Here is an 8739-nt window from a genome sequence, read left to right as displayed (position 1 = left end):
TTTCTAACAAGTTGTCACTTTTTGTGGCACCATCCTGATCGGAATTGACAGTTAGGAATATGAAACGCAGTCTGTGTCACACCGAATCTGGCACGAATCTCTGCTGGGACGCGACATAAATCAACTTCAGAACCACGGACAGCTACAGCACAGCACAGCATACTAAATGGACACTGAAACACATGGGGAACTGGGTTAATTAGAACCACACTGAGGCTGCTGTGCCAGAAGAATTCCAAGACCTGATTGCTTCCACAGATTCATTTCTGCTGTTTCTGGGTAGATTTAGTTTCTTTTCTTTAATCCCAACAGAATCAAGAGTTAACAAACAACCCAAGGACACCCCCCCTCCCAACACACACACACACACACACACACACACACACACACACAGTGTTTTATATGATGCAGCACATTAGTCACATGTCTTAGTGTTTTTCAGTATTGATAACATTATCTCACATGAAAACATTAATTACAAAAATAATGTTGAATGTTTCCAAGTGTTTGGAATGCACTGTCAGCCACCAAAGCTACTTACCCAGGAGAGTGGCCTCATAACCGACGAATTCAAATTGTATTTCTGATGTAATTCACACAAAAGACCCTCTTTTTCTCACTGCATATTAATTTTTCCTGCAGAGCAATAAGCCCCAATGAAGGCCAAGAGATCCTGCGCTGATCAAGTCAGTTCAGATCCTACACACTCTGGCACCGGATTTGATCCGTGCAATCTGAAATGAAACCAGGTGCCTGGGCATGCAGTTTAACAGCGCTGATCCCTGTTACTATAATGTGTGCTGTCATAGTCATTATGAAAATGCCAGCATCTATTCAGTCACTCAGTGGCTACAGTCTCTACTGCATGGTGATTTTAGCAGAGCTGCCTTTGCCTTGCCACTTAATGACTCATGGTTCATGCATCGGCATGCTCCACAAGACAAAACCAAAGAGGATTAGACATTATGCTCAACACCGTTGCTCTCCTCTGACTAATGTGACAGCTCAGACAGATAAGGACTTAAATGTTGACGTCCTCTCCGGAGGCGTTTTTTTGGAGTGGACCAGCCAAGCAGTTATGAGGGATATTCAATTACTTCCATTGCCCATGTCTTCTAAATAACTGCGGCATTAAAGGAACTATATTAGGGCATAAAGTTAATGACAAGAGTGTCATTTCGCTTAGTGCACACCAGCGCTTTTCATTTAAAGTGAGAAGGAGAGAGGGAGACTGTTTCCAAAGCGCTTGTTATCATTCTCGCCACGTCGCCTACCTTATTCTACCCTCCTTTGGCAGCTATTACAGAGAGCTACTTGTGTCTTAAACATGTGACTAAGTGAGAGAGGGGCACAGGGGAGAAGTGAGGCGCCCATGCCTGTTATCTGATGCTGGGCGCCTACCTGCAGCTTCTCCAGCCTCTGGATCCTCCGCTCCTGCTCCTCCACACAGCGATGCGGAGTAGGCGGGTCAAGTAAAAAAAGAAAAAGAAAATGCGCTGGGGTGGAATTTAACACGGGATATTTAGCCATCTTCGCGGGGCGGCTGTCCGCGTCCCGGTAGCCACATTCCGTCGCATCTGTCCGACGCTGGACGCCGCCGGTTTTCTGCCCGAAACAAATGCGCAAACGCGTCTTTTTAATCTTCTAATCGACAGCCCCTTTGCGCTCCTTGAGTCTCTCCCCTCCTCCTCCTCCTCCTCCTCTCCTCTCTCTCCTCCTCTCCTCGTCTCTCCTCTTGACTACATCTCCTGCTGGATGATTTCATTTTGTAAAGTCATTATCCCCAGAAAGGTCAAAGCCTCGGCTTCTAGGAACGCTGAATTACACTGGGATAAGCCGACTTTTCACCCCCTGCGAAAGTCAAAGTTTCTCACTGGTGTAGAACCGTGCGACGGATTGGTCCGGAGCAGCCTTCCTCACCGAGCACTCTTACCTCTTTTCGGATCCCTGAGTGTGTTTTTGGAGTGCTGTTTCTTTTCCTCCGCGGAGTTGCTATTGAGCCCCGACAAACTGTGAAATGAGTTTTTCTACAATTTCGAGAGTTGAGAGTCATCGAGCTTCAGCGGGAGAATGGGAAATACTGAGTTAAACTTTGTCTGCAGTTCCAAACCGCGGTGAGTTCTCGCTATTATGCATATGTTTTTGTCAAATTTGGATGTGCGAATGTTAAACAGAATGCATACACATCTAAACAACCTACCTGTGGATATTTTCTGCTCATTTTCTACATAGCAGCAGTGTTCTTGGCCTGGATAGCACTTTGAAATCTGCTGTGCTGTGACATGCATGGGATGCTCTCTGAAGCTTGACCATGATGCAAGCAGAAACTCCCACAGAGAAACACACACACACACACACACACACACACCTGCACATGTATATGAATGCATGGCCAATCTGCTGCCGCTTTCAGGAAAACATACACAATATTGCTTTTCATTCATTGTCAGTATCCCCATGAGCACAATCAGACTCATCTCCAACCTCTCTCACTGAGCTGCCTCCTTTCCACCTGCCCCTCTCACACACTGCCATCCTCTCTCTGCCTTTCCAACTAACATCTCTAATCTATATTCCTAAGGGTGTATTGGCATTCTCGCCTGTAGAGGATCAGATCTCGAACGCTGATGTGTGCACACTGCATGTTTTTGCCAAGCACCAGCGAGGCAGACAACCCTACTCGCTCTCAGCCTGGAAAATATAGGGAAAAAAAAGTCCCACTGGTTCCATAATTATACATTTCACCCTCAAGCAGCACCCTCAAAGCAGGCACATGAGTCAGGGCAGCCTTATGGGATCGTCAGTGGAGGCTCGGATAATGAGCCAAATGCCCTCGAAGAAAACAAATAACATTTTAAATGCAATCATACTCGCCCAAGGGCAGGCTGGCATAGGTGTTATGTGTAGTATTTTAAGTCTAACTTGATATTAAACCCGTATCTTAGAGTGAATAACCCGCTCCGGTGACAGGAAGGTAGTTTTGTAGCTGAGCTTTATGGTGAAAAAAAAAAAGCAGTGAATCACTGCTGTAATTCTCATTGCCACTCGCCAGTGTTAGGCAGAAGTGCCAAAGCCTCAGACTTTTTATAGGGCCACAACAGGGCCACTGTTCAGAGGTGTCCTCATCTATCCTGGGAGACTGGTGAACCCGACCGTGTCTAGGCCTGAAAGGCACACTGTCTCCTCCTATGAAAAGAGAGATTTCTCTCCTCATATGGCTCATCTGCCCCACAAAAAGAAAGAAGTTTAACAGCTTGTCACATTTCTACATTTTCTCACTGTTCGGATGTTCAGACAGGCTTGATGTTTACGTGTCTAATTTTATGCCTGTGAGAGTGCGTATTTGCTGGTATGTGTTGATGACTGGACCAGCTGCCTGTGATGGACGTATACCTGAAAGGACTCAAATTGAGCCTGAAAAACACTTTTACATGGCGACTGTGATCGAGCAGGGAGTCATCTATAGACTTTGAGACTAATGCCAAGAGGAGGAATTACATACCCAAGAAAGCACCTTGTTCTTACAGTTAAGTGCTGGCTGCCTGATAGAACTGGGTGAGGCTTTGTCCGTAGGTGTGATGGCTGAGGAGAGAATGGGAGTGGAGGGAGGAAGTGAAAGGAACCCTTCCACTACCCTCCCACAGCCACTGTGAACACACCACCGGGCAATGAAAAGACTCTAAATGCAGTTTCAGGTTGATGCGGAATTGTTCTCCGTCACTTAGCTTTGGGTAAGGGGGTGGGTGGGATGGTGGGTAGAATGCTAACAAGTGTTTGACTTAATGAATGAGGGCCCTCGCTGTGTGAAATACCACTGCAGTGTATTTGATCATACCAGCTATTTGCTGGAAGTGGGAGCTGGAAGAGGGAGGTAAAACTGGAGTCTGAAATAAGAAGATAAGAGAGAGAAAGAAAGGAGAGACGAAAGAAAAAAAGAAATGAAGATGAATAGAAGAGGAAAAGATTGACTGTGCAGGTTTTGGTGGTACTTAGGGGTCAAGTTTTGCCAGGATCTGCTCAATATCCACAGCCCATTATTTTATGATAATGAGCAAACCGTCTAGTTTGACTTCAATCTAAAATGATGAAGATGAGCGGTTGGAGGGAGAGGATGGGAAAAGGAGAAGAGATGAGAAGATGAGAAAAAAGCAAAAGAGGAGAAAATCATAAAAAGGGGGAAAAAATGTCTCATTGAGGGATTTGAGACTGACTAGGGCCTTAAAATAGAATCTCTCAGATTAAGTGCGGCTGGGGCATTAAACTAAAATCTCTATGAGGCAACTGTTAATTGAATGTTGAGCCTGAACATATTCTGTAAAGGCACGCTCTAACGGACAGACACGAGACTGCTCTTACGGCTAATTTGCAGCCTGTCACGAAAAGTAATGCAGTAATTTTCATATTATGTTTTACGAATCAAGTGCAGACTTCTGAATAAAACAGGCAGATGACTAAGACATTCAACTGTCATAACCATGGCCAAACCCATACACTAAGCATGGCTGCAACAGTACATGTGCTTCACATAACTCATCCCTAATATCAACCAAATTACTGTCACAACAAATCACAATTGAAGCTGCCTTCACAAGAAACTTGTGAGGTTGTATTTTTGGAGATCAAGTGGTTAAAGTAACGCGAACACTCTGTGTGACGGATAATAAGAATAGATGTCTCCTGGTTCTCTTTCAAAAAATGGTTGATCATTTTGTTTTCTACATTTAAAGGGCACGTCAAGAAGAAGAAAAGGACAGAAAATCAACGAAACAAAAAAAAAAAAAAAAATCCATAAACTTTTTTAAAAGCATCCCATCACAGCTCCTGAACCCTGATCTTTCAGAAAATGCCTCCTTGCAAAGATGTGAATGCTTCATCCGTTATTCAGATTCAAATGCCACCATCTCTTGAACAAAATATACAAAGCTCCACTTACTTGCATCGTCAGTTACAGATAAGCCAAATGGACGTTAGCATACAAGATCACTTTATTATCCTCCACAAAAAGTGTAAAAGGTTGAGACTCAAATAAGATGGCATGAAAACTGCCATTTGAATAGATGCTTTGTACGTTCCCTGGCCTGCCTCTTCTATAGAGAAAGGATGTGAAGTAAGAAAAGCAGATCAAGAAGCCAGTGTAGCAGTAGGAGACATAAACAAAATAAAGAAAAAGCCAGAGAGAAGAGTGAGGAAGGAAACCATCCCTTTAATTTAAGAGCAACCTGTGTCCCTGTTTGCACAAGGCCACCAGCAGAAGAGGTTTATTTGTGTTTTACTGTGATTTATAGAAGCTTTGCTCTCTGTATGTTCTTGGCCACTTGGTGATATGCAGCCATATAAAAACCTGAAAGTGAGAAGTTTACAGTCTGGGTAGCAATCATTAAGGTGACTTCTCCCCCTGTTTGCTTTCAGCTTCAGTTTTTATGTACTATAGCTTATAATGATTAACTACAGCAGCCCGGCAGATTAAAAAATGCACGCATAGTTTTAAATTGCTCAAACCCACACCTGCACACATGCACAGACACTGACAGAGACCACGAGCTGAGTAATTGAGCGAATTTGTCTAAATAATTAATCTTCAATTCCTGCTACAGCCATCAAAGAGAACTAAAACACACATTGGGTTTACAATCTGACAACCACACATACACACGCATTTCCTGCTTGTACTAACATACTTTTATTGATTGTCAGCGCTCAAAAATCAAGGTTTGTTTAGAATCGATTTGGAGGAGTTTGAATAGACGAAAGACAGCTTTTTTTTGGATCATTTTTTTCATCTTTGCATATTGATTGTGATTTTTTGATGCCACTGTGTGAGGTGACTGGGCTCGTTGCTATCCATCTTTCACAATGAATTGTCACTGTGTTAAAAAAAAGGAGGGTTTGCTGAGTTTGTTATCATTTTATTGCTTCCTGCAGCCAAATTTCCATCTAGCTTTTGTGAGAGCAAGAGTTTGTTGGCCTAGGTCCTCATTACAGAAACTTCCTACATCTGCAATCCTACCTTATCTCAGTTTATGATAACATTTAGGAGTTTTGTTGTCACAAAAACACGTTTCCTAATTGCATTTAGGTAAAATAAGATAAGAAAAATCTTAGGATAGGAACTGAGCAATCAAAGAGCTGTCTGATGAATGGAGTTTCTGTTAGGAATCTTAACTTTGGATAGTCATAGACCCTGTTAGGACCTGGGTTAATTACTGGGATGACCTTTCAGGTGCCGCTAGTGATTTTCACTATTCACACATGCAACTGCATTCAGGAATATTTCTGTGTTGCACCTTTTCACACCTGCCATGGCAGTGCCTGAACAGATGGAGCAAGGGACAGTCCAGCAGCACTTGCAACATTTATAGATGCCATAAGTGGTCCCTATGTCACTGCCGCCGTCCACTACACAGCCACACTGGCATTTTCCTTGAAATGTTAGCAGGCCTTGAGGTGGAAAGCTAGCGATCCCTGCTCCTATTCACATGACCCCAAGCAGGAAATGTTCCCACCTGTGACTTCCAGACTGAGGTTGCAGATCTGTCTCCAACTTCCCAGCCTTGCCTCTCACAGTGGTCACCCAAGATATGACACAATTAATCATCAAAGCTTAAATTGGGTGTCTTATCCATTATAGCATGCTAGTTAGCCAGTGTGCAGTCTGGTCTCATGTACATTGTAAACACAGGCAATACAGGCATGACAGGATGAGTGGTGATTGAAGAATGGGGTTTACAGTTTGAATTAGGATTTTCTCAAGATAGGATAGGAGATGTGAGATAGGAGAGGATGCAGCCATGAGTTTAGGAATTTATTCTGTAGTAGAAATGTATGATTTATGCTGTTTTTGAAACTTAAGTTCAGATGGGACAAGCAGTTATGAAATTTTCTGTAATGAGCCTCCAGGTCTGTTTCATTGCTGGCCTAGAAGACGTCTGCTGTAGAGTGTCTCTGCCTTAATAAGCTGCTGTCTTATTTTGTAAATAGTGGTAGAAATACTAAATGGGCTTCTCCAAAGGCAGATGCAAAATACGCTTCTGCTCCCTATATCGAAGCAATACACTGTAATAAACTGTACCACTGTTAAGTCCTATAGTGAATTTGTGACAGTTGCTCAGGCCAGTTTATTGATTTATTCAAAATGTAACAGTAACATAAAGCAAACAGATTTGGCACATAACCGAGTACCATCACCTAAACAGTGCATAATCCTGATGTTGTGTTTGGGGTCCTGGAGACCCCGGCCCTATCTTTGACAAAAGATAAAAAACGTACTTAACATTGTTTATAAGCTGGATACTTTGTGGCTTTTTACTTATTTTAGGAGAATTGTTTATTAGTATGACTAATGACATGTTTCAGAAGCTGGCTACGGAAAATTACTTCTGTTTGGGATCTCAGAGCCTCCAGCTGTAAAACAAGGTTACAGATTTTCATACACTGTATTTGTGATTGATGTTCACAATACTTTTTATGAAGCAGACCTCCCTGGAACCTAATTGACCCAAAACGTAAGAAATGACCCTATGGACAATATCGTACTGTACATTTGTTTCTGCGAGAAACATTTGGCAAACAGACGGACCACTGAAAACAGCACAGCGATATATTAAAAGCTGGACCTCATCAACTTCAAATATCTGCTTATTCTGAATTTGATGCAGAAATACATTTCAAACACATTGAGACAGGAGCAACTAAAGACTGGGAAAGATGTGGAATGTTCCAAAAACACCTGTTTGGAACATTCCACAGGTAAACAGGTTCATTGGTAACAGGTGATGATATCATGATTAGGTATGAAAGGGGCATCCTGGAAAGGCTCAGTCGTTCACAAATGAGGGTGGAGAGAGGTTGCTACATACTGGGTTTTAAGATCAGACAAATAGAAAAGAAAAAAGTAAAAATAAACCAGTTGATTTTGCCATTATTATTATATTTACCCATATAACAATGGGGTCTATGGGACCCGAACAATGAGGAAATGAAGCCAATTTCATTAAAAGACAAGGTTTAAGAAAGCTACAGTTTGTGTTGTCCTATTAAAAACCAGACTAAATACACAGTATCTCCATATACAGTAGTCTACATCATTAGAGCAGCAGCCCATGTAAATAACAAATGTAAATAAGTTCCTTTGTTGTGTGACTTCAGTAAAACTCATTTACATACAAAGAGGATTATAAGAGATAACGAATATTGCAGCCAAAATGCAAATCATCAAACTTTAAGTCAGACTTTACTGTGATAAAAGCAGGAATTATTTAAAAAACTGAGTTAATGTCCATGAAATTATGCTTCATCGTGTCTGCTTTCTAAATCTGAATTTAGACGTGAAGACCACAGTGCTGAATATTTAAGAAATGTGTCTCAGGTGGCTGAGGAGAGCTTTTTTTTTTTTTTTTTTTTTTTTTCATTTTTTTCTTGAGGACAGTCCATCACTAAATTAGGTTCACAATGTCTCCAGAAGGCTCAAGAGTAAATTTAGCCGTCTGCAAAACACCTACACAACGGTTTGTGCAAAATAACACACCCTCACACACCAACACTAAATGCACACTTTCATTTGACCTTCCCTGCAGCAACCGAGCACTACTGCTCATGTGTTATTGCCTTGACTCTTCATGCTGGATGGTCATATTCGCATGTTGGTCTGCATCATGTGAACCTGTGCATATGTATTCCTGCCTGTGAGTGTAAGTGCATATATCATGGAATTTTTGGTCTTTGATGTCTTCTTCTCGGGAC

At 42.1% G+C, this 8739-nt stretch overlaps 1 protein-coding gene across 1 annotated transcript in view; it reads left to right on the top strand.

Annotated features, from left to right (window-relative positions):
* Nucleotides 1-1356: 1356 nt before the first annotated feature.
* The window catches only part of brinp3a.2 (bone morphogenetic protein/retinoic acid inducible neural-specific 3a, tandem duplicate 2), a 49801-nt gene continuing 42418 nt past the window's right edge, over nt 1357-8739 (top strand). The window contains exon 1 of the mRNA XM_076726430.1: nt 1357-2114. The gene's annotated coding sequence lies outside the window, so the exon portion shown is untranslated. The remainder of the gene's footprint in view (nt 2115-8739) is intronic.

This window comes from Chaetodon auriga, chromosome 3 (assembly GCF_051107435.1).
Source record: "Chaetodon auriga isolate fChaAug3 chromosome 3, fChaAug3.hap1, whole genome shotgun sequence".
Lineage (NCBI taxonomy): Eukaryota > Metazoa > Chordata > Actinopteri > Chaetodontiformes > Chaetodontidae > Chaetodon > Chaetodon auriga.
Note: the sequence above shows the minus strand (reverse complement) of the source record. Positions and strands in the feature narration are given on the sequence as shown.